The sequence below is a fragment of the Dermacentor albipictus genome, chromosome 1, assembly GCF_038994185.2.
Source record: "Dermacentor albipictus isolate Rhodes 1998 colony chromosome 1, USDA_Dalb.pri_finalv2, whole genome shotgun sequence".
In the NCBI taxonomy this organism is placed as follows: domain Eukaryota; kingdom Metazoa; phylum Arthropoda; class Arachnida; order Ixodida; family Ixodidae; genus Dermacentor; species Dermacentor albipictus.
The window spans coordinates 283,153,952-283,178,300 of NC_091821.1; the positions used below are offsets into that span (position 1 = coordinate 283,153,952).

The window sequence follows — 24,349 nt, forward strand, 5'->3', positions numbered from 1 at the left end:
GTGGAGAGCGTACAGGTACCTACGGAGGCAGGTTAGTGGACTGGTTCTAATTATAAAGCACAGCGTGATCGTAAAAGGTACGTGCATGCACATGTGACCGCCTCGTTATTATTACTTGCAGAGCCACAGAATGATTTCTGTGCTTACAGTGCTCACGCGTTATCACGCATATCCTTTGTGAGCCATCACGCTCGCCAGACATCGATGTGACCAGAGATCAACTGCGCCATTGTATAGTTGACGTCCATTCACGACGCTTTTCAAATAATAATTAACAGCAGCCACACATTTGCAAACTTCATAAATATTTCGATCATCTCTAAAGATGCAGAAAACGCGCCGCAAGCATACCCATTATGCTACCAGCGCAATCTTTTCTGAAGCTTAGCATACCCTGCATTTTTTTTTTTTTGCGGGAGGCTATTTCTTTTTATCGTGCGGGTTCTTTCCGGTAATATTTTTGGAAGTGTGCATCGGCAGAATTTCACTGGTGGCATTAACCCTTTCGTGTTTTCATTGATGTTGTGACAGTTAACAACACAATAATTTCCAGTCATCCGAAGAGGCGCCGTCGGAAACAAGAGACGTTTCGCGCGCAGCGCGAGCCAAGCGTGGGCGCGACCTTGACGGGGAGCGGCGAAAACGTACACCTGTGGGAGGTGAAATCATTCCGCCGGGAGAGAAGCGAGCACCATGCGAGCGCTGGCCTCTAGGATGAAACTTGGCCTGCGAAAAAGGCGCGAAGGCGAGCGTTTCGCGCGCTTATTGTGAGTGCAGAGGCGCCATTTTCAGTTGTCACTACGGCTGTGCAAGGTGGTCAAGACTGTTGTTTCTTTCTCCTGAGCTCCTGGCCGGGTTGGCACCGCAGTAAAGGTAAGATGAAGCGTGCCTGGACTTTATACTATACCATGTGTTGTCGGTATGGTCTATAGGCCACATAAGCGCAGTAGTTCGCGTGAGCGCCTTTCTTTTAGTCGCATATGTGCAAGGAGGTGCTGCTGTACGCGATTGCTTGCGGTCGCATATGTCGCTGGGAGCTGCTATACTCACTGTTAATACGGTGTAGTGCGCGTAAAGTATGCAGAAAGCTCGCAAGAGATTTGCTGAAGAGAAAGCGGCACGGGAGACGAAAAAATCCCTTCAACTTCTCCATTCTGCATGCACCGGGCAGGAGTGTTCTTCGACCAGTCCATCTGTTGTTTCGCAGTCCTTGTGCAAACGGTTGGAAACCGTACCTCGTGTTAACGTGAACGAAATTGTTCAGGAACCTGAGTCGTCAGAATATGACACACTTTCAGAAGACGCCACGTTCTGTGACCGCGATTACTCCAGGCGATTGAGATTTGGTGCGGATGGCATTCCACTTCGTCAGTCCAGTCCTATAGCTTCATCGGGTTCTGATGTGGTAACTCCACAAATACGTTTTCGAGATTCCCTGCGTCTATGGGCTATTGAAAACAACATTAAAAGGAAGGCCATTACTGACCTACTGAAGCTTCTGAAGTCCCAAGACCTTTCTAAATTGGACCTTCCCGGTGACGCGGGTACCCTCTTGAGAACACCGTGTACGCAAGGTGAATACCCGGTAACTGCTCTGAAGCCAGGTGAATATTGTCATTATGGTCTTGCTGCAGGATTGCGTACTCTCTGAGAACCGTGAAACAGCTCCCACACATTCTTAAACTCACATTGAATGTGGATGGATTACCGCTTGCAAAGAGTTCCAAAATGCAACTGTGGCCAATTCAGTGCCAGGTCAGCAACTGCGGCGCTGTTACCTCACCATTTGCAATTGGTTCTTATGCAGGGCCTTCAAAGCCACTGTCTTCAAATGACTTCCTCAGACCTTTCGTTGACGAAATGCAGCATCTGTTGACACATGGGCTTGTTGTCGATAACCAAAAGATTCAACTGAGACTGAAGGCACTAGTGTGTGATACCCAGGCCTGCACGGTCCTACATAATGATGTCGAAAGGTCATAGTGGCTACAACGGGTGCCCAAAGTGCACTGATGAAGGCTATGTGGCAGGCAAGGTTGCGTTTCTTGATTCAGATAGCCCTCTGCGCACTGATGAAAGCTTCAGGGAATAGCATGATCCCGAACATCACAGAGGAACCTCTATTCTCCTCGAGTTGCGCTTTGATACAGTACGTGATGTTCCTCTTGACTATATGCATGTTGTCCTTCTCGGTGTTGTGAGAAAACTCCTTTCCATATGGGTATCAGGACCTTTGAATGTTCGGCTCGGTCCACTTTCTCGTCTCAAGTTCAATGAACTAAGCAGTACTTTGTGTCGACATAACCCACGTGAATTTTCCCGGAAGCCACGGGGGCTTGATGAGCTAGATCGTTGGAAGGCGGTTGAATTCCGGCTTCTTTTGTTCTACACAGGGCCAGTATTGCTCAAACTCATTCTTCCAGATTACCTCTATGAAAATTTTTTGGTTCTTCATGCCGCACTTTCAATTCTAGCCAGCAAGCAGTTATGTGCTCGTTATGCTGACTATGCAAAAGATCTTCTCAAGCATTTTGTAAATACATTTGCTAATTTCTATGGAAAAGACCATGTGTCTTTCAATGTTCACTGCCTGTTACACCTGCCTGACGATGTAAAGTATCATGGGGCACTGGATTGCTTCAGTGCATTCCCTTTTGAAAACAACATGCGACACCTGAAAAAGCAGCTTCGCAAGCATAGAAAACCCTTGCAGCAACTTGGAAAGCGGCTATCTGAAGCACGGTCAAGCAGTGCCGGAGAGCTTCGTGAGGAAGCCAGTGTTGTAACACCCGGTTGCCGTCATGAAAATGGTTCACTTCCTTCCACATGCTGTGTGCCGTGCTTTCAAAGTGTGAAATGCTCAAGTTTCACCCTGAGCTTGGACAGGCAAGACAACTGCTGTATGCTGGATGAGCACATTATTATTATACGAAATAATGCCTGCTTAAAGTCAACTAAGGAGCTCTGTATCATTGGTCAAGAGTTTCGTCGAAAGGAAGACCTTTACACAGTACCTTTTCAGTCCTCGAGACTGGGCATATACATTGTTTCAGATCTTTCAGAACTGAAAGTGTGGCCTCTGCATAATGCTCGAAAAATGGTCAGGCTCCCATGGAAGAAGGAGTTTGTGGTCGTTCCAGAGCTGCATTCAATCTAACTTGTGCTGTTTGGAAAAATCTCTTTTTCGGAATTGAGGCATTATTTGTTGCTGTATAATAGAAACTCCGTTCCATTGTTCCCTCACGAGCCTTGGGCTATACCGAATTTCAGCATATGCCAACAAATTGTATAACACTTTTAGCAGTTGCCTTTACGCATGCTAACAATGCCAAGCTGTACTTTGGTAAGTATGATTGTTTTCCTTATGCAATGAAGTCCTTGCAATTTGTTTATCGCAATTATTTTTTTGGGAGATACCTATTAGTTGCCTTGGAGCTTTTTAAAACTTGAAGGGGCCCTGTCGTAGCGTTGCCCTGAACCACTTTTTATCGAAGGGGAGAATTGTATTTGAAGTGAAAATGGCTATTCCAGAAAAACTTTGCCGCAAAAAGTACTTCAATGGGTTCAGCAGAAGCGGAGTTAGTGGAAATCAAACACGACCTCCGCTGTGCACCCGTTTCTTCAATCCCTTGCACTGCGAAGGCTACGGCGCAGTGAGGCGTGCCCACAACGCTCGACCTTCTAAATGTCACCGTGGCGCGCAGTTTAAATTTCATTTTGGATGTCATTTTAGTTGTTTTTTCATCCACTTTCGATTCCATTAATTTATAATTTTTTATTTCAGTTAGTCAGTACAAGTAATTTCACCCATGTTGTCTTTGGTGTCATTGTTAGTTTCTTAAATGATATTATTAATAAAAATAGCTTTTTCTTGTCATACTTTAAGCTTTCTTGCGTTGGTCAAGATTAGCTGTTTTTCTTTAAAAGAAGCGAAGTTTACATAAGCGGACATGTCTTGCCAGTACCATACCTACCAAGGTGGTGCACTCTTCCGACTTTAACGTCATTTAACCACAACCGATAAACGACATGTAAGAAAAGCGCTAGGCAATTCCTTGCTTTCTCCATCTGGCATACCGTAAAATAGCAGATCATACCACCTACTTCGGTTCTGCAAGTCGTCCACTTTACTGAATAGATTTTAACTATGTTTTCTGTATTCTCGCATTTCTTTCTGCAGTCCGTGACAGTTCTTCTTAATCTCTTGTGAGGCCTCTGAAATGAAGACTTTTCAGCTCGGGAGTTCCGCTAATCCTTGTTCCAATGACTCAAATCGCGTTTTTATGTCGTACACAGCAACTTTATGCGATATTTCCATGGCATCCAGCTTTGCCTTTATCACTGTCTGTCCTTCAAGAAGTTTTTTAGTTTTTTTTTCCGGTAAAGGGGCCGGAATCGAACTCTACGTCACTACATAGCAATAATAACAGAAAGTAGAATGCATATCAACGTAACAATGCAAAACCTCGCCACATGCGACAGTGTGGAGTGCAAGACTTTACAGCAGCAATTGCAGCATGAGGTGGAACCTACTTCTTCAAACGCGTAGAATACATAGAATTTATTTGGGCGCTTACCAGCCTGCATCGGAAGAACGATACACGTGAAGTGCATCGCCAGGGTTGGGCCGGTTCCACGCCCCGATGCTGTCGTGTCCTTTTATACCCGGTACACATAAAGCTGTCCTCCCAAAGTTCGCAGAGCGGCATCAGACGTTGGTTAGAAGTAGCAACCGGGTACATTCTATAGTCGAAATTCACTGGTTGCTCTGACGTTTCTATAAAGAGTGGTGTCGCTGCAGCTGTAGAGCATGCAGTGAATTGCTGCACTTGCGCAGTGCTGTCACTAATAGCCTGCATCCGAAGAACGATGCAGGTGAAGGGCACTGCCATGATTGTGCCACACCCCAGTTCTGACTAACGGCTCCGTCCTCTGCTACAGAAGTCTTCCAGATAAGAGAGAATACGGGTTAGGATTTCTAATTCATAATGACAAAGCGGGCAACGTTGATGAATTTTACAACAATAATAAGAGGGTAGCAGTCATCGTAACAAAGCTGAATAGGACGTATAGAATAAAGGCAGTACAAGTCAACCGTGTTCAACAAATAGAACACCTTTAAGAAGATGGTGCGTTATCAACGATAACAGTATACAATTCAGTATACTGTATTCATGGGCGACATCAATGCAAAAGTTGTGAAAAATCAGGCTGTAGAACAAGCAGTTGGCAGCTACGACACCGATTCTGGGAACCCTAGAGTTGATAGTGGTAGAATTTGCTGAAAGGAATAGGCTCCGAATAATGAATACCTTCAGGAAGCGCAATAACAGGAAGTGGACATGGAAAAGTCCGAATGGAGAAACAAGGTATTATATAGATTTCATACTGTCTGCCCATACCAGCATATTGCAGGATGTAGAAGTGTTAGATAGGGTAAACTGCCGTGACCATACGTTAGTAAGGTCTAGGATTTCCCTTAATTCGAATTAGTCAAGAAGAAACAGGCCAGCCTAGGTGCAGTAAGGGGAAAAGGAGACGAATGCAGGCTGGTACTCGCAATTAAATTTGCCGCTTCAGAAAAGGAAGTTTAAGCTAACATAGAGGTAATGAATGAAACCGTAACTAGGATTATTTCAGGAGCAGCGATTGCAGTGGGAGATAAGGCACCAAGGCAATCTGTTGGTAAGCTGTCCCAAGTAAAAAAAAGACGTAATGAAAAAACGACAAAGCATGAAAGTCTCTAACTCAAGAGATCAGACAGAATTCAATCGACTGTCAAAACTAGTCAACAAGAAGAAATGAAGGGATACTCGAAATTATAACGTGAGGACTATTGATGACGGAGTAAAAAATGGCCGCAACATGAAATCAGTGAGAAGAAAACTTGTCATAGGACAAGGAAGATGTCATCATCATCATCATCAGCCTGGTTACGCCCACTGCAGGGCAAAGGCCTCTCCCATACTTCTCCAACAACCCCGGTCATGTACTAATTGTGGCCATGCCGTCCCTGCAAACTTCTTAATCTCATCCGCCCACCTAACGTTCTGCCGCCCCCTGCTAGGCTTCCCTTCCCTTGGAATCCAGTCCATAACCCTTAATGACCATCGGTTATCTTCCCTCCACATTACATGTCCTGCCCATGCCCATTTCTTTTTCTTGATTTCAACTAAGATGTTATTAACTCGCATTTGTTCACTCACCCAATCTGCTCTTTTATTATCTCTTAACGTTACACGCATCATTCTTCTGTCCATAGCTCGTTGCGTCGTCCTCAATTTGAGTAGAACCCTTTTCTAAGCCTCCAGGTTTCTGCCCCGTACGTTAGAACCGGTAAGACACAGCTATTATACACTTTTCTCTTGATGGATAATGGCAACCTGCTGTTCATGATCTGAGAATTCCTGCCAAACGCACCCCAGCCCATTCTTATTCTTCTGATCATATCCGTCTCATGGTTCGCATCCGCCGTAACTACCTGCCCTAAGTAGATGTATTCCCATACGACTTCCAGTGCCTCGCTGCCTATTGTAAATTGCTGTTCTCTTCCGAGGCTGTTAAACATTACTTTAGTTTTCTGCAGATTAATTTTTAGACCCACTCTTCTGCTTTGCCTCTCCAGGTCAGTGAGCATGCACTGCAATTGGTCCCCAGAGTTACTAAGCAAGGCAATATCATCAGCGAATCGCAAGTTACTAAGGTATTCTCCATTAACTTTTATCCCCAATTCTTGCCAATCCAGGTCTCTGATTACATCCTGTACACGCGCTGTGAATAGCATTGGAGAGATCGTATCTTCCTGCCTGACGCCTTTCTTTATTGGGATTTTGTTGCTTTCTTTATGGAGGACTAAAGTGGCTGTGGATCCGCTATAGATATCTTTCAGGATTTTTACATACGGCTCGTCTACACCCTGATTCCGTAATGCCTCCATGACTGCTGAGGTTTCGACAGAATCAAACGCTTTCACGTGATCAATGATAGCTATATATAAGGGTTGGTTATATTCTGCACATTTCTCTATCACCTTAGTGATATTGTGAATATGGTCTATTGTTGAGTAGCCTTTACGGAATCCTGCCTGGTCCTTTGCTTGACAGAAGTCTAAGGTGTTCCTGATTCTATTTGCGATTACTTTAGTAAATAGTTTGTAGGCAACGGACAGTAAGCTGATCGGTCTATAATTTTTCAAGTCTTTGGCGTCCCCTTTCTTATGGATTAGGATTATGTTAGCGTTCTTCCAAGATTCCCGTACGCTGGAGGCCACGAGGCATTGCGTATACAGGGTGGCCAGTTTCTCTAGAACAATCTGCCCACCATCCTTCAACAAATCTGCTGTTACCTGATCCTCCCCAGCTGCCTTCCCCCTTTGCATATCTCCCAAGGCTTTCTTTACTTCTTCCGGCGTTACCTGTGGGATTTCGAATTCTCTAGACTATTTTCCCTTCCATTATCGTCGTGGGTGCCACTGGTACTGTATAAATCTCTATAGAAATCCTCAGCCACTTTAACTATCTCATCCATATTAGTAATGATATTGCCGGCTTTGTCTCTTAACGCATACATACATACATACATACATACATACATACATACATACATACATACATACATACATACATACATACATACATACATACATACATACATACATACATACATACATACATACATACATACGTACGTACGTACATACATACATACATACATACATACATACATACGTACATACATACATACAATATTTTAATATTCTTTTTCACGTGCCTGTGAATAGTTGTCTACGAGAGTTTGAGAAAAATTTACGATGGGTTTTTTTTATTTTCATTTTTAAATAGCGTTCATTTTTGTCAAAACTTCAAATTTGAGGCGAATTGTAGAAATGGTAATTTGTGATACAGCAAGAATATTCAGCACAATTGTTGAATAGGTTAAGGTCTCGCAGTCCAGCAAATTTCAAAAGGCTACATGTATTGGTTTATTTGATAAAAAATCGTAAATATAGCAACATTTGAAGATTGTAGCAAATTAAGCAATTTTTTTAAACACTTCCGTTTTGCACGGAAGCCTGAAACAGTGCTAGCTGACCCTTCTTTACGTCTAGGTTTTACACAGAAGAATGTATTCTTTGTAGCTGTAACATACTGTATTTCACATCGTTGTGAATTTGTGAAAATGCCTTGTGCATTAAATAGGCACCTTCACACTGAAGAATCTCGTTATTTTTTTCCTCCTAAAATATTCATTTGGCAAAGAATCCACGTTCACTTTAGTGCTACCTAGTGATATGCGCATAAAATATAAAATACTCAATGAAATCTAAAATATGAAAATTTTGACCCGTGTTGATCTCTCGTGGAATCACCCAGCAGATGAATTCTACACCGACCTGTATAGTACCCAGAGCAGTTCCTTAAGACGCAGAGGCGCCTCAGGCAATGAAGTTAGAAGGGTCTCGCAAGACATTCGTTCATTCATTTTTATTCCGGCATGATGGCGCATGTATAGCATGTACAAGAATGGGGGGGGGGGGGGGGCGTTGACTAAAAGCAACAAAAGACTTGACGGGGTCTGTACCCGATAATTGCACTGTGACAGGGTCAACAGGTAATATTAGCAGGTTATGCGAAAAGGACATGGCTCGCGAAAAAGCGGAAGTAGAAGATGGGATAACAGTCCATTTAATCAAAGGTGGAGACGATATTGTGATTGAAAAGCTTGCGGCCCTTTGTACGCAATGCCTCACGCCTTCGAGTGTACTAGAGAGCTGGAAGAAGGGCAACATTCTAAGGAGGCGTTAAAGAATTGAAGAAATATAGGCCCATTAGCTTGCTTTCAGTATGGTATAAGATATTCACCAAGATAAGTTTCAATACAATCTGAACCACACGATTTCAATTAACCAAGAGCTGGCTTCAGGAAGACGTATTCGACAATGGATCATGGATCTCACCAATAAGGTAATCGAGAAATCTGCGCAGTGCAATCAACACATGTATTTGGCTTTAATAGATTATGAAAAAGCATTTAATTCAGTTGAGATACCGGCAGTCATAAAGGCATTACGTAATTAGGCAGTATAGGAGGCATTCGTGAATATCTTGGGAAATACCTATAAAGATTCCACAGTTACATGACATTGTCCTGTTCAACCACACTGAGGACGAATTACTACAAATGATTCAGGACTGGAACCTAGAAAGTGTAAGAGTAGGGTTGAAGATTAATATGCACAAAACAAAGATAATGTTCAGTAGCCTAGCAAGAGAACAGGAATTCAGGATCGCCAGTCAGCCTGTAGAGTCTGTACAGCAGTACGTTTATTTAGGTCAATTACTCAAAGGGGACCCTGATCATGAGAAGGAAATTTACAGTAGGATAAAAACGTGCCAGAGTGCATACAGCAGTCATTACCAAATCCTCACTGTGAGCTTGCCACTGTTGTTCAAAAGCGAAGTGCGCATTCATAGCATTCTACTGGCGCTAATGTATGGGACAGAAACTTGGAGGTCCAGAAAAAAGCTCTAGAACAACTTAAGAACCATGCAGAAAGAGATGGAACGAAGACCGTTAGGTGTAACATTAAGACACGAGAAGAGAGCGGTGTGCATTTGAGAGCAAACGCGGATAGCAGATAGTCTAGTTGATTAAGAGAAAAAATGGTTCTAGGCAGGCCATGCAATGCTTAGGGTAGATAACCGGTGGACCATTAGAGTTACAGAATGGGTGCCAAGAGCAGGCAAGTGCAGTAGAGGAGGGCAAAAGACCAGGTGGGGTGATGAAATTAGGAAATTTTCTGGCGCGAATTGGTATCAGCTAGGGAAAGACAGGTATAATTGGAGATTACAGAGAAAGACGTTTGTCTTGCAGTGAACATAAATATACGCTGATGATGATGATCATGACGAATTACGAAGGAAACTTCAAAGGATAAAGTTTCTCTGCACCTAAGAATAAGTAGGTGTCCCTTAATATACAGCAGTACATCCTATCAATGACCAAGCGATTGGCAAGACACCGGCACGCTGATCCATTAAACCCGTAATCGCCATGGCAAGCACTTTTAAAGATTCCTCATTTCCGTGCACAATAACCGAGTTGAAGACGGAACCGTTATCACTCCTTATTATGCCGAAAGCATCGAACGTGTTCGCTGCTGAAGAAGCTCCCTTAGAAAATTCAATTTCTTCGGCTTTTTTCACCTTTTCGCTTTGCTGCTGCGTCTGGTTGATTATTTTTGACATCGTGGTAACAGTTTCTCTCGTTGTTGCATTAAGTAATTGCATGTTCTGCACACTGACTGTTTTCTTTGTGCTATGCACCTATGCCATTTTTCTCATTGTGCTTCTCTTCACATCCTTGTTGGCGTTTATTTTCCCACACACGTCTCCCATGCACGGGCCCCTACAGGGCGCGCAGCATTCGCTAATAAATAAATAAATAGACAAGCAAAACAAACAAATAATTAGATACAAAAAATGCTCTCCCTATATCGTAAGAGCATGTTCGCATGGGCGCGGGGGTAGATATAAATGCACTGTTTGATACAATTTTGTGCAGTAATCAGAATCATTAGAAAATCTGAGAACTGTTCGTAAATATGGTAGTACATGAATACAGTTTAGCATTCTTGCGCCTACATGGTAACATACTGCACTGAAACTCACCGATGTTGGCCAGCAAGAGCAAAAACCCAGTAGGTATATTCATTATTCGTTGTATATGCGTGCAGGAAAGTCTACGAGAATAAATCCAATGACCTGCGCCTGCAGCATTCACTGACGCGATAGAAAGCGGAGACAGAACGCACTACTGTGCGCTTTTTGATCACTGGCATCAAAAAGTACAATTTCGATGTGAGAACGATAGGGTCATTGGCACATGCCCCTTCGTGTGCGCATGTTCTTGACAGTATCAGTGTAATGAACTGCGACGACAATGGAGCCCTACCGGATAACACTGGAAATAAACGTTCTTGCAGCTGATATGAACAACGTTCATCCCGATGCTGCGCCATGGCTGTCGGGGCGCACCTCCAGGCGTCGAAATTAGTTCTGACCATTTTTTTTGAGCTCAGTTTTGCATTCCGTCTACATCGGAACGGGGCCACCGGGAGCCGAACCGATGACGTCGTGCCAAGCAGCAACTGAACCAGTTCGAGTGGCACTGGAAATACAATTGGGAATGTAGCCCAGCGGCTCTTCATGATGAAGGCCGTCATTTGGGTCCACGCGTCTACAGCACATAGGCGCTTGGTTCCGGCCATAAGTGGCGTAGAGTTTCAGAGTGTTGATCACAATGATGCTTCATGCCTATTTCGAATCTTCATGTGACTGTCGTATCAACGGGTAAGCATTTGTCCTCAAGAACAAATAGTTGTGTCATCAAGCGACCCAAATTCGCTGAAATCTGAAGCGTTCATCGGTTTCGAATATATTCGGGCTTCAGCTTTGTTAAGTCTGGCTTAAAAAAACCGCAGCGACGCTCTCAGTCACAAAAATCGTAGCTCGGTGGTTGTCTTTGATATACAAATAGCATACAATGAATGGTTACAATACCATACAATGAATGAAAGACACGGAACGCAGAATACTGGGACGTCAAGCAGTCTTCCTCTCGATCGGTACATTTCCAGGTAAGCCTTCTTACAACGGTCATGTCTTTTGACAAAAATCAACATGCATGTCATCCTATAGAGCAAACACGAAAATTTCGCACCGCCACGTATTGTGTCGATGACATTGCTATTTATAGCGCATGGCACATAACTATGAAGTGGTGGGCTGTCAAGTGAAAAAGTTGTCCAAGACCGATCCCACCTAAAACAGCGCTCAATGAACTTATCGAAATGGTATTCTTGACAGCCACCTAAGCACTCAACATCCTGAAGGTGCCCTGACCGAGCGGGCCTCCTGCCGCGTCGCAGCTCTTGATCCTACTGAGCTTGAACTAAATTTTAGTCTTCGCGCCCAAAGAAACGTGTCCCGGAAACGTGCCAAATATTTGAGCGTGCTCATCTTCGTTCCACTGCATTCTAGCCACCTGCTAGTCAATTATTTTGAGTGTCAAGATGCTGACTCACGCATTGGTAATTTTCATCCAGTCGCCTTGATCCACACTCGAGTACTGTTTCGAGATGCTAAACTTGACCAATCAATCAATGACAAGGATGGTTGAAGTGAGGTGACAGCCGACAACGTCCCTCATACCAGGGATTCGCAGCTGGCGTGGAATCCATTCAAGCTTTGCTCATGAAGCGCGGAGATTGTTTTTTCGTGCGTGCGTCCCTCCTGCATGCGGCTTCGCGCGCCGCTGGCACGGCTTCGGCCCGCAGCAGTGGGGCTTCGCGCCGCCCGAATTCTGTCACGCTCATGCGGCCACGGCACGACGCCGTTCTCGCCATTCGCCGACGGTTAGGGATCGAGAAAGAAGAAAAAGAACGCCCACGCGAGGTTGCGTAGGCGCGATGCTGCGCTGACGGCAGCGAGCTCGGTCTTTTGAGACCGCGTGGCACGGACGTTGTCAATGTTCCCTCACTCATAAACACACGAGCGCGAACGTATGGGAACTGCACCGAGGACAGCAGAGCCGTCAAATGGCTATCCATGGCAGTGTGCTTGCAGCGCAGAAGGAACAGAAATATCCCGTAAGCAGGGTGTGCCAGTGGCCACCCCGAGAGGCCAGCCTTAAAGGTGCGCACCAAGAAAGACCGGCAAGAACGGGACGCCAAGATTTTATTGCATAAACGTGCAACTCAGCTCTCTTATTGCACACAAGGGTAGCTTTGTACAGTTATCGTAGCTGCAATGCAACTTCTTTGTAAGATCATGTGCCAGTGTTAATTGAAATGGCATAAGACTTCCGCTGTTAAACAGTGGTTCGCTTATGCAAGCGTAGTTCAAGCGCAGTGCCTCCTCAAACAGCTTATTTATTTATTTATTTATTTGATAAATACTGCCAGCCTTCAGAGAAGGCCGTAGGCAGGAGTGTACAGTACATATGAAGAAATGATCAAAAATTAGAAGACAAGAACACATTACCCAAGGCTCGCATCACGCACTGAAAAGCAGCGAAAGACCGATAGTTTGCACGTCGCTTGCATACAGATATTGATACAGAGTGCTACAGATATAAAAATGTACACTGATATATTGACAGAGTGCTTGACAAGGAACAATTAAATCAGAGCACGGAGCATTCAAGCTGCGCATGCGCGTCGCTCTATATGACAAACTGCTGTAATTCATCACTTATCGAAGCATTTGGCGGGAGAACCATAGCATGACACCCTCATACAGTATCTAGAGGCAATACAGAATCGATCAGCCCGTTTCATTCTCACCAACTACCAAAAAACTGCGAGTGTCACTAACATGAAAGCTCTCCTTCACCTCCCGCTGTTATCAACCCGTAGAAAACTATCTCGCATATGTCTTTTCCATAAAATGTACAGTCGCCGAAATCTTTAACTGGTGTGCGGGAGCTGCGACTTTTCCGGGCGTCAGCGCCCTATGACGCGGCGAGGCTGGAAACAGCCTAGTAGACGATGGGCCCAGCTGAGCGCGCTTTGTCCGCATGCGCTTAGCCTCAGACTGTTTCCAGCCTCGCCCCGTCAAACGGTGCTGACGCACGGAAAAGTCGCCGCTCCCGCACACCAGTTAAAGATTTGGGCGACTGTACTACCATAACACATATTTACGTTCTATCTTTGTCCAACCGCCACCATACATTTCATCTCGCATAGACCACCGCCAAAAGGTAAACATTCCGCACTGCAACACCCTCGGCTTTTCATATTCATTTCTTCCCCAAACGAGCAAAGATTGGAATAACTTACCCGCATTACTTACAAGCATTATTGACACCAATAACTTTAAAAGCACACTTCAAAGCTTCATGTTATAAATTATTGTTGCGTTTGCTTGTTCTGTATAATAACTGATTTTATGTCATTGTTGTTGGCTTGTATTTTTATATCGTATGTTCTTTCCTTTCTTTATTTTGTTACGCCATGTATTTTTGCCATGCTCACAAGTTTCTATTTACCATTATTATTTTGTATACGATGTTTTTTTGCCATGTTGTTTGCCTTCCTTCCTTAATTTGGGATTTGCCTCTGTATTTACTTACTTTGCCCCTCCCCTCTGCAATGTACAACCGTACCTTGAGGGTATGATAAATAAATAAGTAAATAAATAAATAAATAAATATGTCGCGAGATGATAAGTGTTGCTGAAAATCGAAGGCTGATGGAATTATAAAGCACTTAAGAATGACTGTATGGTGGGTTTCTCGACAATGTGTGCACTGAGCCGGTTACATTTTCGAATAGTTCGAAGCACTTGTAAAACATTAAGCCAACTTGACATTTTACATTGCAGCCACTCAATCGTAATGTGAGCTGTCGTTACAGCAACCAACAATTTGTAGATAGCATTTTTGACCAGCAGACATGGTTGCGACGAGGTTTCTTGCAAAGGTAGCATTAAGGACAGCTTCAAAGCGCGTTATATGGTCACGGACAAGAAAGCACGAAATTTAGTCTAAATGTCTGCTCTATATGAAGCAGTAGTCTGAGTTTGCGGCAGTAATTAGATCGAAACACTGGCTCCTGGTCATTGATGCTTTTTCTGTATTGACTAGACTGACGTAAATAATGGTCTGTGATTATTGCTCCACTTATGGTGCAATATTTAAAGCGAAGAAAATTGTTTGCACGAAAATATCACCAATCAACAAGTATCTCGATAATAAAATTGCATAATAGTTCTCTAATACATATGTTCGCACGTGGCGAAACACACGCTCTACCTCATCTCGACCGAGAAAGAGAGTGGGGCCGCGGGAAAAATCGTGCGACCATGCACGCTCATTTTCGATAGGAGTATCACCAAAGTCTCACAATTCTTCCGGTTCATTGAGCACTGACAAGTTTCACTTCCAAATCGTAACATTCTCGCTACATTATATCTAGTAGGAAAACTCAAATGGCATAATATTGGCAGTAATCAATAGCAAGCTGCGGTTTGTCATTCAAGCCAATATGCATAAATGTTCGAGTAAATTAGCTATACCGGCGCGATTGCGGTATCTGCCACATACGATTGTAATTAAATACGTCTAGCTTAAGTTGCTGAGCTGAAAAGAGACAAAAGGTTTCGTCGATACATGGCATGTGCTTGCCCGACCTGTGGTGTCTCCGTTATAGCTTGTGTCCTCGTTCTTGCTTGAGCCACCAAGAAGCCCTCGACATCAGTCAGTGTGACGACATGAGTGGCAGCATTAATTACCCTTTCAGACTTGTTCACGGACGCCCTTCAGGTGGTAGCTTGCATACACCATATTAGCGGAAAGATCGTCGCTGACTCAGCCCATCCTAATTGAATGCGAAGGTATTCCCCCGGCGATACCCGTTGATAACGTCCACCTTCCAGAAGCGCTGGGTTTCGAAGCGCACGGAAGCATTAAACGGTCAGCAGTCGAGAAAAGCAAGAGTCGTATAGAGTATTGGGGAGAAAAGCACGGAAGAGATTGACAGGAACGGATCCGAGACAGGCATAGGCAGATATGGATATATTAAGGAAGACTGGAAGATTAAGGAGACATAGGCAAAATGCCAGATTGATAAGCATGTATAGATTACCCGATTAGCTCAAGCAGGTTAGATGAATGTCACCGTCCCGCCCCAAAGGGGAGGCCAATAATCAGCATCATCAACATCATATTATAAATATTACTAGTAGTAGCATTAATATAACCATGAAAATTGAACCTGGCTACACTCAACGCGAGAACCATATTGGTAGCATTGTCTCAGGCATTACCTGCGATGACGCAGCGATAGAGCGCGGAGTCCTTCTAAGCGGCAAACAAGCTGATTAGCCGACCGAGTGATGTGGCTAGGGGTTTGTCGAGGGTGTTTCTCACCGAGGTAGACAACGGATCGGTGCGATGCCGAGCTTATATCTGAACTGCGTTGTATGCGAAGGTAATATACGGCAAGATTTCATCCCAATTCTTATGCTCCAAATCTACGTGCATGGGGAGCATATCGGTGAGCGTCTTATTCAGGCGTTCTGTCAGTCCGTTCGTTTGTGGATGGTACGGCGTCGTTCGCCGGTGAGCTGTTCCATTAAATCTTAATACTGTGTCGAATAGCTCGGCTGTATATTTACTTGCTCTGTCAGTTAATAGTAGTGCTGGAGCGCCGTGCCTCAGTACAACATTCTCTATAGAAAAATCGGGCTGCTTTACTTGCCGTACTCCGCTCCAGAGCCTTGGTTTCGGCATAGCCAGTAAGGTAGTTTGTGGCTACAATAATCCATCTGTGACCCGCAGGAGGAGCAGGGAATGGGCCTAGAAGATCCATTCCGACTTGAGCAAATGGAGCTTCGGGCACTTCAACAGGATGGAGGAAGCCTGCTGGTCTGACTGCCGGCATTTTTCGCCGCTGGCATTCGAGGCATGTCCGGACGTATTGTTGAACGGTCGCCGTGAGTCTTTGCCGGTAGTTTTTTTGCCTCACCCTACACGACGTTCGCGTGTAGTTCAAATGACAGGATGTTGCTTCATCATGGCATGTCTGAAATACTTCACTCCTAAGAGGTGTTGGGACGACGAGTAAGTAGGTGTTTCCGTGAGGAGATAAGTTTGCCTTATACAGGACGTCATTACCCAAACAAAATGATGGTAGTCCTCTTGTAAAAAGCCCTGGGACAACCGAAGTGCGACCCTCCAAGAAACTAATAATGGGTTACAATTCCGGGTCGTCGCGTTGCTGCTGTGCGATTGTAGCTGTATTGACAACTTCGACAAAGGGTGCATCGTCATCTTCCGCATTAGGAGACCCGAATGGGGCGCCAGAAAGGCCATCGGCATAATAACCACGTCGAATTCTTAAAGCTTAAGGCTCCAGCATGCCAACAGTCCTGATGGATCTTTTAAGTTCATCAGCCAACGAAGGAAGTAGTGGTCACAGACGACATCATAGGAGTGGCCGTACAAATACGGACGAAATTTCCAAACGGCCCACACCACCGCCAGGCACTCTTTTTCCGTGGTGGAATAATTCACTTCCGTACGGGAAAAGGTTCTGCTTGCGTAGGCTATTACTCGTTCAACGCTGTCTTGCCACCGCACGAGTACTTCTCCTAAGCCGACATTGCTGGCGTCGGTGTGAACCGCTGTCAGGGCGTATTTGTCAAAGTGTCCGAGGAGTGGGGGCTTTTGGAGGTGTTGCCGCAGCTCGATGAACGCTTGTTGCTGCTCTTTACCCCATACGAATGCGAGGTCTTCCCTGGTGAGGTGTGTCAACGGTGACGCAATTTGTGAAAAGTTCGGAATGAAGCGTCGGTAATAGGCGCACATTACTAAATATCGTCTGACTACCTTTTTGTCAGATGGCGCTGAAAAATTTGCAACGGCAGCTTTTTTGTCGGGATCAGACCGTACACCTTCATAGCTGAGCGCGTGACCGAGGAAGGGAAGGTCTTCAAAGCAAAAGTGGCATTTTTCCGCCTTCAGCGTGATCGGATGGCTTGGAAAACCGCATGTAGTCGCCTCAGGTGCTCGTCAAAAGTTGCAGAATATACAATCACATCGTTCAAGTATACTAGACACGTTTGCCACTTGAGGCCTGAGAGTATGTTTCCATTAGCCGCTGAAATGTTGCCGGCACGGAGCACAAGCCGAAGGGAAGTACCTTAAATTCATAGAGACCGTCAGGTGTCACGAGTGCAGCTTTTTCGCGGTCTCTCTTGTCCACTTCTATTTGCCAGTACACGCTCCTTAAATGCTCCTCGACGAGAAATAACGTGCATGGTGCAGTTTATCGAGGGAATCGTCTATACGAGGCAGTGGGTAAACGTCTTTCTTGGTGATCTGACTGAGCTCGCGGTAATCAACGCAGAAACGTAAGTTGCAATTCTTTTTTCTTGACTAACACCACTGGCGACGCCCAAGGAGTCTTCGACGGCTGAATAACGTCGCATTCAATCATTATTTTTGCCTGACTTTCTATGGCTTCACGTTGCCGTGGGCCTGGCTGCATCACCAGTTATAATTTGATGTTTGGTCAACGGCGTTTGACCAACCCTCGACGTCGACGAGAAGCAGTCCTGAAATTGATGTACAAGCTCCAGGAGGGTTTGTTTCTGCACTGTCAGCAAGCTTGGGGCAACATCGATGGATAGATCTCGAGGCATGGGAGGCAGGCTGATAGAATCACCTTGCTCTACAGTAAAACAGCCTGTGACCTGAGTGAACTCTTGGACGTACGCGACTGTCATATATCTTGTAAGATGCCGGCGCTCATGGATAAAGTTTGTTACGAGAACTTCTGTTTGCCCGCAGTTAATGTTGACGACGCCTCTTGCAATAGATGTGTCATGGCTGAATAGCCACGTTTCGTTCGGCGACAGCATCGGATTCGCTCGGTATGTCGAATGTCATCGACAGCCGGGAGCATGAGCGTGGTGGGATAGTCACGTCGTCATCGGCGGCGCGTAAAGTTCTACGTCGTTGCTCTGTTCAAAGTACAACTGAAGCTGGGCCCATGCTAAACGTGACCGACCTGTGCGGTATGTTTATAACGGCGCCGTGTGCACGCAGAATCCATACCCAAGATCAGATCTTTAGAGCACTCCGGCAAAACGACAAAACTAGCAACGAAGGCCGAGGCACCGATGTTAATTCTAGCGGTAACTTGGCCTGTGGGCGTCATCCACTGGCATCCGTCCATGAAGTCTTGACCTTCTTAAGGCAATCGCCGTGTTTTTGCTTATTATAGAGAAGTCCGCGTCAGTATCTACTAGCGCTGTCACTGGGCATTCATCTGTGTAAACGCCGAGGTCGGCGCTAACAATTTCCATTGAAGTCGGCGACGTCGTATCGTCCGGTCGTACTGGTGACGTTGGGAGTGTTGTAGCATCTCGACGGGCGGCAACCTTCAGCAAGAGGTCACTGCTTTTAGTTTCCCCGACGAGGACTAGGGGACCTGCCCCGGACTACATCGGCGTAACTGCGGCGGTGTGGTGAAGTGCTCGGTACAGGTGACGGAGAATGGGGTTGACGGTACGTAGGAGCGAGTGGCCGTGCTGGCGTGGACACGCTGGCGTCGCGTCGGTTGTCCCAGCGAGCGCGAGGGATGGTGGTTGCAAAGGCCTGGTCACGATACGGGCAAAAGCGCTAAATATGGCCAGCTGCCCCGTAATGGAAGCAAAGTGGATGCCGGTCGACGGAACGCCACAAGTCCGTCTTGCGAAAAAGTGGTCGATTGATGGGCGACCTTTGCGACCAAGTTGGAGTAGTCGGCGTAGGGCAGTAGGTCTGCGTTTCCACGGGCACATTAGGTTGCGGGGTTGGAGACGGCAGCGGGTGGTACGGAAGGGTTACGGACTCGTGGTAAGGACGAGGCAGGGCTGACGAGCTGTGCGGCGCTGGGGTTGGATGGCGGACGGCCGACGAGTATTTTATAGACCGCTGGTCTTGTAGCGATTCAGGCAGAAAAAAAAAACGGTTGCCTGATTTCCTACCGTACAACCTCTACGAGAGAAGCCACCAGAGGTTCTTGCGGAGTAACCACAAGGTTGCCAAGCTCTCCTGAACGACCTCGTGGATGAGCTCACGCGAGGAACACTCACTGGCAGCAGTCAGCGCAAAGGCACTGATCGAGGCGTTGCTCGGTCGGTCGTACCGGCGGCACCGTTGTTGAAGTGCTCGCTCGATCGTAGTAGCCTCCTTGATGAACTCCACAACAGTTGTCGGCGGGTTGCGAAGAAGACCGGCGAACGCTTGCTCCTGGACGCCTCGCATCAAATGTCGGATTTTCTTTTCTTCAGGCATCGCGGGGTCAGCTCGGCGTAAGAGACGGGTCATGTCCTCCGCAAACATGGCGATGCTCTCTTTCGGTTTTTGTATGCGCGATTCGATGAGTTGCTGAGCCGTATCACGACGATCGTTGTTAACAAAGGTATCCAAAAGTTGGTGCTGAAATTCATCCCAGAAAGGCAGTGCCTTCCCGGTTTCCGTAGCATGCACGAACACTGTCCGCCAGGGCGATATACACGTAGAAAGTTCCTGTTCCGAGGTCCAGTGATTCGCCTTGGCGACTGTCTCATATTGTTCGAGCCAATCCTCGACGTCCTCAAAAGCGTCACAGTGGAAGATCTCGGGAATCCGAGAGTGCTCAACATTCACCTGTGAAGCGCCTGCCGCTGCCATTTATTCAGACGGAGAACTACTTGGCTGTAGGAGTTCCAAGGAAACTACCTCGCGACTAAGACCTTGCTGTCGGCGACTGTAGCGGTGGAGAGGAGTATCCACGGTCGGAACTGATTGTGGGTTCGGACTGGAAGTGCTATTCTGCAGACGAGTCCCGAGCATCAGATGTTGAAGTCCAGCACCTCCACCAGTGTCACGACGTCAAAAAAAAGAGAAGGAAAAGAAGCAGGACTAGGATGCGCGAAGCAAACCAACACTGTATTCAGAGAACACAAGAACTGACGCACCAACTTCGTCTTCTTTCAAAAGGAGCGTGGTCGCTGCTTGTGACCCTTAATTCGTTTTCTTCTGTTCTTTTGCTATCCTTTAGTCGTGATAATATCCACCTTCAAGCACGTGATACGCTTACCGAGCTTTCTTTGCCTTCCTTCCTGAGTCTGGCCGTGCAAGCTGGGCGGATAGTGCAATGAAGGTTCGGCCCATCCTGGCCAATACGTGGTCGCGTGACTGGGCATGGCAAAACTTGCATTGCTATCGCTGTATTTGGCGCTTCGCGTGTTGAGGAAGCTGTGATAGAATAAGGAGACATCATCGATAAATATCACGGCATTGACAAAAGGATATCAAGGATTCAATAATAGGAGGAAGGGAGGCGGTAACTAAGAGGCACAAATTAAAAGTCAGATCTGTGCGCTAAAACCCAGCTATGATGTTTAGTAGGTATAAATGTGTTATGAAGACGTGAAATCAACAATGAGGGAAATCAAAACTGATATACTCATGGGTGTCGGTGGTGATAAGTCATGGGTGTCTTCTGTGCAAATGTGCGGAAAAAGCAGGCCTCTGATACCAAAGACTTTAGAAATTGAAGAGGGCATCGCTAGCAGATTTCTCAGGAAGTAAAAGAAAGCGAATAATGAATGCGTTGTTATTTTATTGATGCGAAATCATTATGTGACCCATTACGCGAAAATCCGGCGTCCTTGGCGTGGCCACCGAGCGGTGGTACCAAAAATAGCCGACAGCGCAAAGAGTAAAATCACGTCTAAATGCTGGGACTGACGTCAAATCTCCCCGGGAGGTTCCTTAAACAAAGTATATTAATGGCTTTGAAAAGAATAATAGTTATATGTCGGTTAAAGCCGAGCCTCCGACGTCCGAGACGCGATCCGCAGTTCTGGTTGGCCAAATGCGTCCGTCATTGGACCACGTCATAAGTGCACAAAATGAGTGAACAAAAGAAAAAGCAGTTATGTACATTTGAGCGATCCTTCGAGTTATCAACTCCTCGTGGGCAAGCGAGCCAGCTGAAACGCTCGGTGCGTTTTGAGTTGGCCTTAGCGAGGTCAAGTGAGAACGCAGGCGAGAGCTGCTGGCGCGGACAAGGAACGCGCAGAGAAAAAAAAAAACATTTCAACGGGACCATAATGCTTTTGCAATTCCACATTTATAGCAGTCGTAAGTATTTCTGCCTAATTTTTATTTCTTCAATGATTTATTCATTATATTTATTTGGTATGGTATTGGAAATGTTGCCAATAAATATGCGTCCATCTTCACGACGCCAAATTCTTTTATGTGTTTGACGTGAGGTGAAGCTGTTTACGCGGCGTAGTCTGTTACAATAGACGGCCCCAAAGTATAAACATATGCGCGGGACAGTTAGCCTTGTTGTAGTCAGGTTTTCAGGGTAAAATTTAGAAACGAAGGCTCGCACACAGTTTTTGTGATACCACACAAGAACATCAGACGTCAAAGCAAATACCCGCACGAAATCGCACATGTAATGCAGAACAAAAATATGCAACCTACAAAAGCGCAGAATTGCATTACAAAGAAACAATTAGGAAAAATAAATTACTTAACGCTGCCCAGGAAAAACATAAAATCCAGTGTATATAATACATCCAATGCCATCACTCTTTTTTAGGAAAGCTACGAAAGGCTTGAAAGCCATTTGTTACACTGATGCATGGTTAAAAAGGTGTGCTACACTAAACAGCAGGTTAAGTAGCTTGTACTGAAACCAACGCGCGTGTCTGCCTCTTCATCTAACATACTAGATCTGATTCTCACTACGAACGCTGACACAGTTTCCCCAATTCTTTACATAAAAGGCTTAAGTGATCACCTTGCACTCACTTTTCATATCAACACACGGGCTCCTGTTAAGAAAACTACGAAGGTGATCCGCGATTACAGCAAAGCCAACTTGGCTTCCATTACCGCTGAAATGGAAAATTTCGCAGCTTCTTACATCGCTAATTGCGATCAGTACTGTGTTGAAGAAAACTGGTGCATTTTCAAAAATATATTGTTGTCACTAATCGAACGTTTCGTACCGCAAAGAACAGTCGCTTGCAAGCCACGGTCCCCTAGGTTCAACCCCTTTATGAAGCGACTACGTAACAAAAAAAAAAAAAACGGTTGTTTCGTCGCGCGAAAGCTTCATGCAGTGACGTTGCTTGGTCCGCTTACTACCGCACTGAAAGTGACTACAACGCAGCCGCCGGTAGTGCGAAACAGCATTTTTATTCTGTTACCCTTCCGTCTATCTTGCAAACTAATCCTCGAAAATTCTGGACCATAGTTAACGGTACTCCAAGCGAAATAATCCAATTAACATACCCAAATGATGAACCTGTAGCTCCTGAAGAGTGCTGTAATTTATTTAATGATGTGTTCTCTCCCCATGTTACCACAATGCCACGTAGATTACCGCTTGTATCCAATTCTGGCTTTTCGCCAATCGATTCAATCTCTATTGACTGGGTTGGTGTTAGCTGCCTAATTAACAATCAAAAAACGTCCTCCTCTGCTTGCCCAGACTGCCTGAACTCAAAAATTTTGAGGTGTACTAATGTATTTTTTGCTGTTATTTTGTCGCAATTTTCACTCAGTCATTACATCACTCTGTTCTTCCACACGACTGGTGCGTGGGAAAGGTGATTCCTGTTCATAAATCAGGTAACAGACACTTACCCAGCAATTACAGGCATATCTCACTAACAAGCATTTCATGTAAAATTCTTGAGCATATAATATATTCACATTTGGCTGTGTTTTTAGAATCAAACTCCTTTTTCAACCGCTGTCAACATGGTTTCAGTAAGTTCTTTTCCTGTGAAACACAGCTCTTAACATTTACTAACGATCTCTTTGCAATTTCTGATCTAGGTACCGACATTGACTGCGTATTTCTTGATTTTGCCAAAGCCTTTGACTCTGTGACCCATGATTTACTTCTACTTAAGCTGACTCAACTTAAATTAGACCTAAATGTACTCGAGGGGATGAAAGCTTTCTAACAGGACGCAGTTTGTAAACACTAATAACTGTAATTCTCGGTTTTCTAACGTACCAGCAGGTTTTCCTCAAGGGTCAGTCCTGCGTCCACTTCTCTTTCTAATTTATATTAACGATCTTCCGAACTGCGTTCTTTCCTCTTCCATAAAGCTTTTTGCGCATGACTGTGTTCTTTACCGTAAAATTACTAATCCTTCAGATTCCCAAGAGCTGCAGGACGACCTTAACCACGTAATTGAGTGGTGTTCTAATTGGTGCATGCAACTAAATTCAAATAAATGCAAGGCCATGCGTATATCTCGTAACACTGCCACGCACACGTACTTTATTAATGATGCACCTGTGGCGTCAGTTACCTCTTACAAGTATCTCGGCCTTCACACATCAAATAACCTTTCTTGGCACTCGCATATTGACTATGTTACTAAAAACGCTAATCGCATGCTTGGATACTTGCGCCGTAATTTTAGCTCTGCCCCTTTTTCGCTGAAGCTAACTCTTTATAAAACTTTAGTTCGCTCCAAATTGGAGCATGCTTCAGCCATTTGGGATCCGACTCAGTCTTCATTAGTTTCTACTCTTGAAAGTATTCAAAACCGTGGTGCATGCTCTGTCTTATCTAATTATTCTCGCTATGGCAAGTATTTCTTCAATGAAACGAACTCTTAACTTACCTGATCTTTCGTCACGCAGCAAATCTTCCCATCTCTCCCTTTTTCACAAAGTTTTTCATTTGAACCCCCTTTTAAAAGAAACCCTTCTTGCCCCTCCGTTTTATATTTCGGCCCGCACTGACCACAGCCTTAAAATCGGGGTGCCA

General features: G+C 45.2%; 1 protein-coding gene across 3 annotated transcripts in view; it reads left to right on the plus strand.

The window, feature by feature from the left end:
* The first annotated feature begins 642 nt into the window (after positions 1 to 642).
* Positions 643 to 24,349, plus strand: part of LOC139057104 (periostin-like) — an 87,699-nt gene continuing 63,992 nt past the window's right edge. For 2 of the 3 annotated variants that reach the window (XM_070534882.1, XM_070534886.1), the window contains exon 1: positions 17,877 to 17,915. The gene's annotated coding sequence lies outside the window, so the exon portion shown is untranslated. Of the gene's footprint in view, positions 874 to 17,876; positions 17,916 to 24,349 lie in introns of those variants that run through there. The other variant, XM_070534884.1, reaches the window with a different exon arrangement.